Source organism: Pezoporus wallicus, unplaced genomic scaffold (assembly GCF_028554395.1).
Source record: "Pezoporus wallicus isolate ANWC-B61680 ecotype Strahan unplaced genomic scaffold, APGP_CSIRO_Pwel_v1 scaffold_3294, whole genome shotgun sequence".
NCBI lineage: Eukaryota > Metazoa > Chordata > Aves > Psittaciformes > Psittacidae > Pezoporus > Pezoporus wallicus.
Window position 1 is genome coordinate 11,484,252 of NW_026635478.1, and position 15,719 is coordinate 11,499,970.

The following is a 15,719-nucleotide window of genomic DNA, read 5'->3' on the forward strand; positions in this document are numbered from 1 at the left end:
GGATAAGAAAAGATGCTGGCTTATCTATGAGCAGGCTACAGGAGTCAGGGCAGAAGGAGATGCCTCTTGACCTGCATCTTTCTCCACCATAGTGGTCCCCACAATTCTTTCTCATTGAAAGTCTTAGTGAACTGGTGCATATACATTTAAAATCCAGGTTTCAAATCAGCAAGGTTCTGTGGTTGATAAGCAATCCTTTTGCCTTTCATGTTGGCTCTTCTGCAGTAGCTATTGTTATGTTCCAAGGTATTTTTTTAAATAATGAAATAGAAACAGTCCAAATAAACTGTGTGCAGGCATACAGTCAATTGTCAGAATACTAGTGCAGAATTAATGTTGATATCCTCCTCAATGCATTTCAGGTCATCTGGAATAGCTCAGGAGCAAGTGACACTCTACATTACTGTTAGAGAGATAGATGGAGCAGGTAGTCTCTCCTGGTACCCTTTTGTTTCCTCATTTTCTTCCGCAGTGCTGAGACTAAATGGCTCCAGCAGTGGGGATGCTAATGACTGGGATTTAATTGCAAAGGCTCCCTCACCTGTGTGTCAGCAGTGTGGATTGTTATGACTCAGTTGTTGTCAAAAGCAGATTGCAACCTGTGTGGGGGCATGTTCGTAGATCTCAGTTTAGTCTCTAGTAGAGAAGCCACTGCTTTATGTGCTGCTAGTAACAAACCTGATAGCAAAGACAGGGACATCATGGGCATAGAAGAGAAGCAAACCTGTGGGACAGTTTTAAGACAAATTATATGGGTAGCACAAAAGCACTGTTTCTACTACTACCCTGTGTTGTGGATTTATGAATTTCTGACATTTAGTCTCCAAGGCTAGCGATACTGCTTCTTTTACAAGCAAAGTGAGTGTCAAACACCCCAAATAGACCAAAACATTGGTAAAGATCCATGAAGATAGGCTTGGTGCAGGGTTATCCCACTCAGTTCTTCCTATCCCCCTAAGTCTTCTTTGGAAACTGTAGGATAAGCCAGGGTGTTCCAAACCAAGGAAATTAAATTAATCTGTATGTTATCTCTGATCCTCATATTCCGTGCAGTTTAAAGTTTTCATGGCATGGAAGTCCTCTATCCCATTTAAGTAATGTGGGGCAAGGCCACTGCCTATTCTGTTTTACCCTTTAATGAAGGAGATTGTTTCAGAAAAAGCTGAAGTATTAGTAGAGGAAAAAAAAGTAGTTCTGAAAAGCAAGCTCATAGCATGGGGAGGGCTCTATTTCATTCTTAATCCTATGCATATACGTTACACTCACAGACAGCACATCTGACCTGGTTACAACACAGCTGCCCATCCTTACACAGTGGTTAGAAACAGCAGCACAAAACTGGTGGTGTCCCAGGTGATGTTTGTGCACTAACTGCACTGTGACTTCAGAAGAGAAGTTGTAAACAGGTCCCCTGGCTTGTATATGGGACTTGACAGAAATAAGGAAAAGGTCAACCTAGTGGTTATTAGGTAGATTTTAAGTCTTACTGAGAGAATACAGTTATTCCCCTTGGAAGTGAATTTCAGGCTTTGTCTAATGTGTTTCAATGGGAGATAGGAGAAAGCTAGATTTTTTTTCATAATGGTATTTTAGGACCTTGGCAAAATGAGTGTATTAAAGTCACTAGCAAATATGGAACTTGGGTGACGTATTCCTGCATGGAAGGGTGTGTGTACACAGCAAGACAGGTACAGGGGCCTCCCCAGCATCTGGGTACCACTTCTTACATCTAGATCATACCATCTGCACCAGCAGTTTTTTGCCCACCATCTTAGGCCCTAAGTGCTTTGTGGTGCAGGAGTATCACCTGCAAGTGCCAAACAACAGCAGCACAGACATGACCCCGCTCTGGAATAACTGCACAGTCACAGGAGCACACAGACAACACAAGGTGGATGGAGAGTGCCCTGTTTTATTTTAGCCTGCCTCTTTTTCTATTAAACAAAATACTTGGTGAATCACAGTTTTACTGCATGGTCCATCCAGGAGACACTGTAACACACAGTGAACTCCCCCATGGACTTGATATGAATTTTAAATATTGATTGCCCAATCTGTAGGTTGATATTACTGTGTGCAATCCCAGGGAGTTGGTACATGTCCATGTGTCACTGCATATTTTCTTTAGCTAGAGCTCTGAAAGCAAAGTAGAATCACATGCCATTTGTACCACAGTTATTAGAAAGGCAGCAGATGTAATAGAGCTTAGAAAGACAACGGGGTTCCTGTGAGTCTCAGGGCACTGTAGAAACCTACTTTGTAACCTTGCTGAAAGAGAATGCATTCCCAAAGCCTTACAAAAGGGCTGTACTTCTGACAATCCCTTTTTGTTTCCCACAGTGCTGAGAGAATCTTTCATAACAAAACTTAGAGCCAAAAAAATTTGTCATCGGATACATCTTTACAGTTTCAAAGCTCAAGCCATAAACACTGAAAGGATGATTCTGTGATAATAGTCCATGCGTGTATTTTTGTGAGTAAGTATATATACTACCAACTTCATCGTTCAGCTTAGGGCCCATTTTTATGTTTCACTGGCAGTTTTAAGTGGAATGTAACCAAGGGGGGAAATAAGGATTCAGGTCTGACTATACTACCAAAATGTCATGATGTGTCCCACCAGGCAAGCTCAGGGCTTCCCAGTGTTATAGTGGAATGCTACTCAGGACTGTGACATGCAAGTGCATAAAACTGCTCGTAACAGAACTTTAAATGAAAATATATCCTTTGAGTTCAGCGGGGACCAATTGCATCTTATTCATTACTTTAGTGAAAAATCACATTACACAGAAAAAGCTACATTCAGAGACTGTTCATTCTGCAAAACTGTCTGAGCAAAAACTTAGAAATGCCAGAATTAGGACATCCTGTGCAACCTCCTTTATATCCCTGAGAAATTACAGCTCTGTCCTTCACCCTGTCTTGTTCTACTCTCAATGCATTGCATGATATATGCCTGGCCCAAGGTTTTGCTAGCAAGGCCCAGTATTCTCCAGGTATGTTTTCCAGCATTTTTGAACAGACACTTCCTACCTCTGCTAGCTGGCTGCTGTCCTAGATTCCCCAGTTAGTTCTCCTTCCTTGTTTCTTACCACCTCATTATCCAGCTACTCCATCCTCCTATGGGCAATTACTGGCTCCTTCCCAAGTGCGTATCTCGGTCTCTTCCAAATCTTTGTTGCAGTCTCTGCCTTCAAATGTGATGTACATCACATTTTCCACATTGGCTTTGAAAATAGTTTATGCAGACATGTACAAGACCAGTGCCTCTGTGTGTGTTGGGAATACTGTGTGGTCCCACAAAAGAGATAATGCAAGTTGCATTGCATTATCACTGGCAGCCACTGAGAGGTCACTGTGGTAGCTAATGGTAAAGACATAGGAATCCTCTGAAATTAGCAATGGTAATTTGGTAAATTAATTGCCAAAAGTTTTGTTAGTTTATTTTCCATTGCCCTTGAAGGGAATCAATATGACTCAAGCAACAGGAAGTGTATTGTTTTTCATGCCTCTTTGACTTTCAAAACATGGGATTCGTGTTCATCTGTTCTTTGTCTGCGTAGGATGACATTGGTGTCTTCTTCCGTCATAACACAACTTTATTTTTTGTTTCCATTTATCCAAAAGCAACTGAACTGCAGCCTGTGAAACAGCTGGCAAGTAAATACACAATGTTAAGTAGTTTTGTTTCATTAGCTGGCATTAGGCTTTAAGGGTGCTGTGTTTTCATTTGCCTTCCCTGCAGCTGTTGTAGTGTGTGCTGGACCATTTCACAGTGTATGCTGAATATGGCTGTATCAAATGGCAGCAAGGTAGAAATTAGGCAGAGAGTAGTTTCTTCTTCTTCTTTAATTATGGATTATGTTTTGGAAAGATAGGTCCAATCTATCTCAGCTTTGGAAACAACTCTCGCAGAGCTGTACAAGATCAGTACATGCGTGCATGGCTCGGAACGACACGTGGGGCAGGAGGTGCATTATTAAGCCTGCAGCACTGCATCACTGGCCTAGTGACTGTGGGGAGATGATTGTGCTAGCTAATGATTAAATAAATTGTGACCAGCTGTTTCTTTAGTGTGTGGAACTGCAAGAACAGAAGTGAGAGGTGCAGGCAGGAATCCAGAGTGAGCCTGTCACGACACAAGGCAGGAGGAGTAAAGGACATGCAGTATGCTCTCTGCATGTGCAAAGGAACAGAGCCTGAGAGCTGACTTTAAAGAGAATTGATTTTTTAATCATTATTATTATTATTATTGATAACACTTAATTTTGTATTATTTGATTTTCCTCACTTACGGATTTTTTTTTTTTAATTGTTTTTACATGCTGAGTCACACAATCTAAACAGAGTGCATCTAGCTGCAGTAAAATCTTGATCATTCTCAGTTAGCTCTTCTGCAGACCCAATGATTTCCATCTGGAAAGTCAGTAATGAATTCAGAATGCTGTAGTCAGATCTCCTGTCATTTCATTGCTTTCACAACACCCTGATACAGAATCTATGAAGAGTTACAACAAATACATAAACCTAAACCTACAATTCAAAATAAATGAACTGAATTCTTTTGGTGGAGTAGCATCATTGACTGCTTTAATCATGAGAAGTTCCCTTTCTAATTTGCAAAGTTTGTTAAACTTCTGTACGTGCAAAACTCAGGGCTCCTCAGAGTTTCCGAGCTGATCTTCCTTGAGACTTAACTTTTATCCACAAAACAGAGGGAGCCTGAGAAGTGACAGGATGAGTTTCCTTTCATCGTATTGGCAGTATGCTGAAAACTGTCCATGATACTTCAGTCTCTGCACCCTTTCATTTTTGTCTCTGCTGAGAGTGTCAAAAGAGATAACAATGCCAGCTGTGTAGAAACTTTATTGAGTATAAACAATATCTCCGTAAGGGTGGGGTTAAGGGCAACTAATCATCCACAGAAGTCACCAAATAAGCACATTACATTACATTTTCATAGTGCTGAGTGTGTTACTTGTTTTGAGTGAATTATCCAATAAACTTTGGCCCTGGCTGATTATGCACTGGTACATTACCATGTATGACTTATAGGTAGTCTGTGAGCTTGCCCCTTTTATCCTTTATCCTCTGTGGAGCCAGATTGTTCACTGAGTTTCAAGCTGTGATTGAGCCTTTAATAAAAAGTGATGAGCAGCAATGAAGCTCTGGGGAGCCTAGGCAATACTGCAGTCTATAAGGCAGCAAACAAACTTGGGGTCATTCAGAGACTCCCTGATCCCGCCTTATCCCAGTCCCTCATAAATCATGGCTGACGTCTTTCCACCCTAGCCAAGTAGCGCTAAACTGACTTGTTATGGTGGGCTGGAACTGGCAACATAAAGTGCTGGGGACTGGACAGAAATGGAGGTGCAAGTTGGGTGCTATCTGAGCTCTGGTCTGGAGGGTGATGGGGAGCTTGAGAAGGTACCTTCAGCTCATCTCTTCCAACTCCTCACTTCTGAAATAAGATGTAAATCCTGCTCTGTCTCTTGCAGTGTGAAGGTGCAGTTGCCAAAATAAGAGTAAAGAAATGCTCAGAGCAAAGGCACGAACAGCGCCTCAGAAATCATGTAACTTCAGCTTCATTCAGTCCAAGTCTGCTTTCTCCTGTCTGAAGCTGGCTGCAGCAGACGAGCTGATCATACACAACAACCTCAGTGTACTGTACACAAACAATTTTATCACATGTTTTATGAAGAGAGTGATGCACTAACAGACACAGCAGAAGTAACCCTTCCTACACAGTGTGTGCCATCACCCTAACTAGACCTCAGGTCTCTTGATGCCCATGTTGTGCTTTTCCTGCAAAGCCTGGGGAAAGAGTTCAGTTGTGTTTTTTGTGGAAGCATGGCCCTCCATGTCTCCCCATGTAAGCAGATGGTTAAGTTACATTAATAATTCATTATGAAGTCACGCAGCCTACAGATAGTTTAAATTCATTCTTAACAGCTAATACTTTGTAGTTTAAACTCAAGAAGTAGTTGTTCCCTCTTCTTTTCTGAAGGAAGCAAAACCCAAAGCTGTGTTTCTAGGCTGAAAATGGACTGACTTTAGTGAATGTTGTGTGCCAGCTAGGAGGCTGGCTCTGGCGTCTGAATTCAACAGTTCCAGCTTATCTCCGAAAAAAGCTTCTTCTTCTGTCATGTGTGGATTCTGACTTACATTTAATATATACAAAAAACAACTGTAAACTAACCAAACAGGGACCTTGGCCATAGCATCAGTTGAAGGAGAAGCAAAGAACTCTTGAACTCTCCACAGCATGAAGCATCATTTATGAAGGCACACTTCTATCGACCATGTTCATTCTAAGGAAAATATCTTGATCTCAAGCTTTATTACTGAAACTTTGGGTAAATCTTGGCAGTGGCAGCTTAAAACTTTGGAATCAGTTAAGAAAGTCTCCTACTTCACAATCTTTCTTTTCCGTAGTCCAAAGCAATTGCCACAATGATCATCCAAATATACAACACGTTGACTTCCCTTGATGCATGATGCTTCCCAGTTGCTGCAGTCCCACCTCGTGGGCAGTGTATTTCAGACACTGGTACTCTGACTCTGTGTTCTAAGGCACCTCTGAATGCTACAGAGTTATACAGGCAGTATAAACTGAAACCCAACCTAAAGAGATCTCGTCCTCCTTGTAAATTGGTGATGTTCTGCTGGCTTCAGAGGACAGATGCTTTTTTACCTTAGTTGAGGAGTAGGTGTAGAGAGTATTAGAGCGTATTTTGAAGATTTTTAACAAATAGCTTCAGAAATTCAAATAGTAATTGCATGGGAGCTGTCAAACTGCTGTTTTTTAAACTCCTAATAGCATAGAACCCCATATATTTATTGTTGCATAGATAAAGATATACATATACTTAGAAACTGGCAGGAGAGAGAATGAGAAAGAGTAGTTCTCAATTAATATTATATTAGATTTTTCTTCTTTTAAAGACACTACCTTTTCAGAGCTGGAGTGCACCTCATTTCCCAGTTATTACTTTCTCCTTCCTCTCTGACAGTTGGCTTTTAAAAAAGACAATGACAACTTAATGATCTTCCACCATTTCCATGCTCTATTTCTGCAGATACTGTTTCCCTTTGCTACCCCTATTTTTTCATTTAAGCTGTGCATAGACTCATCTGTCACTTCTTACACTTGAGAAATTTCTGCACAGTACTTAGGTCCTAATACAAGCTTTACTTAAGCCAGCGTAAAATTTCAGTAGACTTTGGATCAGGTCCTAAACATTCCTTGCACAAGAATCCTCTAATGGGAAACCACTTATTTAAAGGTATGCCTCTGTGCTCTTAAAGTCTGGTTCCCCTTTATGAAGAGCAACTTCATAAAACTGAAATCTCTGGCCAACATGTCTGTGTCAAGAACATACTGTGTTTTCTGGGCGATATTTAAGCATCAGCAGTGTGCTAGTTAACACATTGGACTTGTATATTCAGCTCAGCTTCTCAAGAAATTCTCTTAGCTGCCCATTTGCCCCAGTTTATCCATTTGAATCCAGAGCATAATGCCTTTGTGAAGTTTAAATGATGCTTGTTTTAAAAGTACCTAAAACAAAGGGGTTTAAGTAATGAAAAAAAAAAAGGAGGTTATTTCTTTAGGAAATATTTAAATCTGCAGCATTATCACAGGTCTGAGGAACAACAAAAAAGGATTTGCTAAACATGAGCTTAAAGCCAACCTTCAAAATGTCCTTTTACATTTAATGATCCTTTATTTTGGATCTCATAACAAACACACCAGGTTCATCATTTCAAAGAAATTATGTAATGAATGAGAATCTTTACCCATAGTCTAGTCTGCTTCATGGTACATAACTCAAGCAGATTGCCTATTAGACTCATGACTCTCCAAGAGCAGATGCAGTCTCACTCTAAATGCATTGCGAAGACACGTCCTTTTGGGCCGGAACACTGTGTCCTCAGTCAAAGCCTGAGCCTATAAAAAAAACATTACAAATGGGAAAGTAATGTGCAGCAGTGAGAAACACCTAGTCACATTCATCCTGCAGAGTGAGGGTTTACTGCAGGAACCTGCAGATGTAGAGTTAATTGACTCAGCAGCAGTGCACTGCGTTGCAAAGAAGCCTGGGCGCACAAAAAGACTTATGATTGCTCCAACCGTTTCTATTGCACGACAAATATACTTGCCTTATAACTGTGCCACATTTCACTAGATTACATGCTCTGTGGTTTGCTCGGGTTGTATGATGGTATCACTTGCTACAACCACAAACCACAGGGAATTGACTCTGTCTTCATGATTTCATTGGTTTTGTCCTAACCATACCCTTTGGCGTTGCTGCCATTTCACTGAAAGGAAATGCTAAACTGGCAATACCAGAGAGCAAACTCTTATTTCAAAATATAAAAAAAGTTTATTCCCAAACTCTTTTAAATGCACATCTCTACAGGCAACTCTCTTGTCTCCTGTAAACCTCCTTGTGAATGCAACATAGGCAGCCCCGTCCTGTCCTCCCCAGTGGTGGCATTGAACTCCAGGTCACCTAGAACTGAAATACTACATACTTTGGTAGAGGTCATGGGCCAGCTAGCCCTTCCAGCTAGCAGACTTAAATGTGTTTGTGGTTGTTAAGGAATGAAGCCTAGTAGTTGCTCAGCCTGTTATTTAACTTTGATTGTATAGTTGAAGCATATGATAAAGATACCACCCTGTGAGATGAGTTGGCCAGGAGACATCCTCACAGTTGGCTAATTTACATGGTATAGAACTGAGAAGATCTGAGGATCAAAATACCCTGTGCTTATTATAGGCCTCTCTAGAAGAGAAGAATAATGTCGCTGGATTACAGTGAGAGTAGCTGATTTCATTCCTCCACTCTCTCCCTTTACCCAGAGGTAATGACTTTCACTTGCCCAGTTTTTCAGTTTTGATGTCCCTTTGGGACACCGCATGTACCCAGGCAGCTAGAAAAGGAGCTTTCAATTAATTATTTCAGTGGTTATGGCCAGAATCTCCCAGCACTTGAAAGCCCGTATATAATATTGACAATCTGTAGGGCTGCAGTACTTTTTAAAGACAGTTAGTTCTTAATTATGTGTGGTAGTCAAGGAAGATCCAACTAATAGACTAACTGAGTTTATACACATATAACAGGTTATGCTGGGGAGCATTCTGGAAGGATACCAAGGTGGTACATCAGGGAGCCAGCTCAGTTTGTCCAGAGTGATGCTGCACATTAGCGCATAAGCTCTGCTTGTCTCAGGCTTTTCTCTGAGTCATTCCAGTACCTGCAGCCTGTCCTCTTCAGGTGCCTATGGCAGAGCTACTCACACTAGCACTGAGTGATGCCAGCTCAGGTTTGTTTAGACAAAACTGCTTGGTCTCAGCTCTTGGCACAGTTATGTTTCTTCTAGAGAAAGCAGCGCAGTTTCATTCAGTGTAGCTTCATTCCTGGAGGCTGCCCTGCAAAGAACCAGAAGCTGCTTGGATTTCACATGGTTCAACTTGTCCATGCAGGAAAGGGGGAGCTGGTTGTAATGCTGTTTCTTTTGGCAGGAATAACACACAGTCTCATTGCAAGCATGAAAATGCATTGCCATTTCTTAGTTAGACCTGTTTCGCGGAAGAGCAGAAAACTTCAGTTTCAAGTGCTATCTATCTTGCACATTTTAATAGTGCTGAGATTACCTCTAAATGATGGAGGAATGGGCTGAACAGAGTACATGGGGGTGATTTGTTCCAGGCAGTCGTGGAATCACTAGCTTGATTAGTTTTTGTGTCATCCAACCACACTACTTCAATAAATTAGAGCATTTTTATGGCTGAATTGAGTACTGTGGTGCTTATTCCACTTGTGCCATATAGATAGTTCCATATATATCTCCTGCCAAGTAGGTAGTAAACAAAGGCTATGAATATCTACACCCAGCTGGAATAGCTCTGTGTCCCCATGGTAATTTGTGACCAAAATAACAAGGTATGTTGTATACTAATGCTATGGAATATATTTGGCTCTTCTGAAAGGGAGGGCATCCTCTGAGATTTTGCATCCATACACACACTCTCTCACACTCAGATGCTCTCCCTCTCTGTGGGGTTGCACAAAGAGACGTGAAGAATATAAATCTTCTCGTTCCAAGAATCTCCTGCTATAAAGAAATCCTTGACTAGAAACAAGCTTGGATATAGTGGTTTTTCAAAGCAGCAGAGTTCATATTTCAACTAGATAAATTAATCACAGGCTAGATTCTTGTTTGACCCTCCTCTGTTCGCAAATTTAATTAAAAAGAGGCAGGAGAATCACTGGAAGTCTTTTTCTCCTAAAATTTAGCAGACAGCTTGAGAACCTGGAAGAAATAGGTGAACATTGCTTCTAATTTGGTCCAAATTTCAGAGTTGCTTTAATTTCAATGAAAAGTCATCCATTTTTAGTCCTGCTGAATCTCATGATAGGTATTTTTAAATACTGAGTTTTTACCATAGGCACCTATCTTCTATGAATGTACCAGTCCCTATTTTTATGCAATTATTGCTGTATGAACAAATATCTGCCCATTTTTGCTTTAAATCTAATGATTCCCCAGTTATGGAGAAACTAATGAGTGTAGAAGGCTCCCCAGGGATCCCCATCTCTGCACCACCAGTGGGACAGGGCTCTGTTGGGAAAGGAGGAAAGTGGGATTGACAACCCTTCCGCCTCTCTATCAAGAGTGGAAGGTTGCAGCTATGTGACCTGTTAACCTCATTATTTTTTGGAAGTTCAGCATTTATTTAGTAAACAAAGGCAGGATGAAACCTTCAGCTGGTATAAACCAGCATACCTCTGTTGTCAGAAATGAACCTTGCCAGATTACTCCATCAAATGAATTGACCTGAAGTCATGGGAATTTGTTACTGGAATATACGTCCAATATTTTTGGATTGTATTCCTTCTGCTGAAAACTCACTTTAAGTTTGGTGATCGTCCAGAGGCATCTGCTAAGACTGTTTTTTAATTAGATTGAGATCAGGTAGACAGGAAAAAAATCACTGGAGCTGGCTGGAACTGCAGCAAGAAAAGACCTTATTTAGAGGAAAGGTTGAAGAGAGAGGGAGAAGGAGACCGTGAAATGAATGATTGGAGACAAGGCGTTTTGTTTAATTTCTGTGGGTTTTTTAATCATTGGCATTACTATTACTGTGAAGCAACACAAAGACTTAAGGCAGTTCACACAGTCACTTTAAAGGAGAGATAGAGTTGGCGACACTGCATATGGAAAACCACCTCCACTCATAAGGCAAGAGGTGCATAGTGGCTATGAGCAGATGGGCTCCTGAGAAGAACTGCATATCAGCCTTGGAAAGCTTCTACAGGCTGGCTCAAGACGCATGGTCTGTGCTTGTTGATACCTCCACATTACTCAACTAAGCAGTGACTAGCTTCTTAGACAGTTTCTTTTTCCATACCCTCTGTGCCCATATGTGCAGAGATGGTATCTGTTCTGGCTACAATATCCACATCAAAGTGCCTTCTGCTCTGGCCACAAGATCCATGGAGCAGAGAGCCTTCTGCCTGGTGATGAGGTTAGTTATAAAAGCTGTGTGCATTGACTTTGCTGAGTACACCTGTTTGGGGTGCTCTCAAACTCAGTGTTGACTCTATTTTTTTTTTTTGCATAAGAAGGTGATTTAGCGGGGAGCCAAAAGCTCAGTTACTCAACATACTGAAGAAGCACCTAAAAATTACATGAGTGCAGCATGTTAAGAACTTCAAATCTTGTACTTAAAGATAATTTGTGTTTACTATACCAGGTACCAAGCAAGAGGAATAGCAAGGAAATGCATGAAGTATACCTAGAGCTTTTGTTGTGTTTGCAAGGAGAGTGAAAGCACAGCACTAGCATCTTCTTTACTGAGGTTTAAGATTGCCACCTAGTTTTCCTAAGACTGCCTTAAGCTTGACCAGTCCTACTTTTAAATTGGCATTTCTAGACTAAACAGTGCTTCACATTTTATTATCAAGATCATTATCATTACCTCTGTTTGATTGTCTTTGTGTGAAAATTGTTGAGTTTACATGATGAAGATACAATAACAAAGTGGTTGGATTGAAATACAATGATACTGCAATTTATAGTAAGTCTTCTTTTGTTTAACCTTAGGCATGAAAAAACTTACATGTCTGGGTTCTATCGGTAGCCAATGAAGAGAGGTGCTTTCAGAAGACGATTCATCCTATTGAAAACCGGGTGTCTAGGACTGACTGGATAATTTTCCCATTGATGGTATCTTTATCTACATATACATTAAGGGAATCTATATAACAAACTTGGACAGGATGCCTGTTTTTCAGATGGTTAAATATTTGTGAGAAAGGTGTGCTGAAAGGTATTTGGTTACAATCCTTCCTTGTGGCTTTTCTACTATAGTCAAGGCTTTGGACACAACTAGAGCTCTAATAAGATTGTAGCAAAATTGACAGAAGTCGATAGTAAAGATAATTTAATTCCCAAGGAAAACAAAACCAAAGCAATGTGATAGCTGTATGCACTGTGGTATAATTTTGCCCTCCATCGAGAAATGTGGGTGTGTTTAATAAAAATGGAACTGAGCTATATGATTTCTGTCAATATTATAAATTGCAGAATGAGATGCCTTGGACAAAACACACAGTGAGTTTAAGCAAGTTCTAAAGATAAGGATAAAATCCAATCATCCAGAATTCACGGACTGGCCCCATTAGTACAAGTAGATGTAATTTGTGTAATGAACCCGTGCTCATTCACATCTTTCTACAATTTGGTATCCAGTTGTGTGCCCCTACTTTCTCTTCTGAAAGGCCCTTTATAAAAGACCGAGCCTTGCAATGAAGTGTGCACTGAGTGATGTATGTGTGGATGAAAGGGAGCAGAGGTGTCCTAATGCAGATGGACATCTGTCTCCACTCCAGAAATGCTGATTGATTGGGATCTGAGCTATCACGCAGCACGTTTTTGGATCTTGTGAGAGCCTCTGAAAGATGTGGCTTCACACTGGATTTTCTGAGATGACAGATTATAACTGTGAAGTGTTATCTTCCACATCCAATTTATTACATTGACTTCTTGGCACCTGGAGTTTTAGTAAAGTATTCTAATTTCTCCCTTTTTATCTGTAATTAAAAATGGAACAACCCACCTTCTAAATGTACTACTTTGTAACTACCCCTGTAAAAAAACTTTGTTGTCATTAATAGAAAGTCTCATTTGCTAAGCCAGCAGAATAATTAAGCTGATCCATATAGTAAGCTGATGTTTCCATCTTCTTTCTGAGTCATCCCAGATATAGAAGAATAGCACAAGTGCCTATTTCTGTCCTTTTATTATGGGTGTAAGCCAGTTTACCGGGACCATGCTGTTTCCCTCAGATGACCACCTAATCCCTCTGATGATACCATGTGCAAAAATGGGGTAAATGACAGACAAATTGATAATGTGAAAATAAACCATGCGACTTGGAACCCTTTAAAATCAAACAGTTAAATGACAGCACCTTTTCTGAATGAGGATGCTTTTCTGACTCAGAGAAAGACATTTTATGACGTTCTACTGCATCTCTCCAGCAGGTCTGTGAGCTCATTTGCCTGGGGACAATTAGCTGCAGTTGCTGCGGCTGAAGAGAATCGCAGCGCAGCCTATATTCCCACACACAGTCAGTAGGTCACATAAGGAGAGCTCAGAGTATCGACTGCTTCTGCTGCATTTTCCAGAGGTGGGATGCAACGTTGTGTCAGAATTTGTACGTTGTCATTTTAATCACTAGCCATGCCAGACCTCCACCCCCCAGAAATACGATTCTAGGAGAATGGTGACATTATCCCAGAGTAATCACTCTGGCTTTAGAAGTGCATTCATTACTCCAGAGCAAAAGCACCTCTTGTCCAGCTGCAGCACCAGCACAGAGAGTTATTTTGGTCAGTATCCTCCACCGAAAAGCTTTGCATCGTATGGGTCTATACTGATTACAGATAACCCTGAGCTGAAATTAACTTGGTCCTGTGGATGAGAATGAGGTATCCTTTTGCTGCCCTCTTTCTTCTGCTTGCAAAAATATCTCCTGCATGTGTTTAGTCGCTTCCACCTTCATCCAAAGAAGTCAACACTTTGAAATGAGGTGATATACTTAAAATCAGATTATTTATTTCAGAATCAGACAGTGAATCAGAAAGATTCAGTCTAGTCGAAGCCTCTTGAATCTATAGCCTTACTAAACCTCAGCATATAGCAGGTTTGCTTTTTTTTCAGGCAGTTCTTAAAGGTGGTTTTACGGACACGCAGAAATGATCTGCTCAGAATATTGGTCCCAGGAGATTTATCCTAGAATAGATCTCCTGGTTCAACAGGTAAAGATAATCATGTTTGCTCTCATTGCACATAATGGAATTTATATTCCATCAAAGAAACACTTCTTCTTCCTAGATATGTATTTAAGATTGCTGTGTTAATAAATAAAAAATATACAAACAGTTTTAATGACCGTATTACATTGAAATATAGAGATCCAAAATATCAGTGGGCTGTCTTTATATTCCCTCATGATACTGCGATTTTAAGGACTAATGCAATTTGACATTAGGAGCATAAGGAGAATAGACAATATTAGCATAAAATGAGAATCATCAGAGACATTTTTTTCACACAGCAGTTCTTATTCAAACCACTTTTTATTTGATCTCACAATGCCAATACTTGAGAGCTGTTTATTTAGCTTCTTGTAAACTTCTTAAGCAACAGTTAATTCACTACTCGGGATTTAAAATTAGTAAAACAGAGAAAATAATATCTGAAAGAAATGATACATTTTGACATTGGCAAAGGATTAGCAGCCGGTGTGTTAATGATCTGTACTGGCAGATGTATTCTTTGATGGTTTTATTAATGGTCCGGAAAACTGAATGAGCAGTGAGGTAAGAAATTTTGCAGATGACACAAAACGGTTGAAGTCCACTGAGGAGTAGGGATGGCTATGAAAACTTTCAGAATACTCTAGGAAAGCAAGGTGAGATAGAAATATGAGAGCAAGCGGAATCTGCTGTTTTAAATAAACACAAAATAATCAGAGTTGGGGAAAAAAAAGAAACAAACCTAAATGACAGCTACTATTAAAAGCTGAAAATTACTCAGAACGAAACAGTGGGTCATCACTGGTGACAGTGAAAATCCCTACTTCAAATGCAGAGTCATCCAAAATTGTGTGAGTATTGCACAGCCCAGGATGGAAAACAGGCTCTGCAAATATTACAACATTGTTTTATATAAATCAAGCATATTGGCATATCCAAAATACTGTGTTATTTCTTAGTTATTCTTTTCTTGAAAGTATTTTTCAGAAAAAGAAAAGTCTAGAAATGGGATATCTAAATGACTTGATAAATGCATTCACAGAAAGAAACTGAAAATACTAGAGCTGTCATTTAGACATGAATAAAAGGAAAAATACACTAAAGAGAGGGTAACTTTTTTTCCTTCATCTTATTCTTTCTTTATAAGAAGAATAAAAGGAATTTAATTAAACTGAACATTTAAAACAGATCAAAGAGGACTCTCATCCACAATGTACAGTTAATGATGAGATCTTCTTACTGTAAGGTATAATTGAGCTCAGGACTCATCCTGTGGGGAGGCTGCTCCATAAACTCCCATTTCTGCCTTGGTTTCCTCTTCTCTGGGAACTTTGGGTCCTGTCCATTCTCAGTGGCTGGGTATTGACCTAGGTGAATCATTCCCAG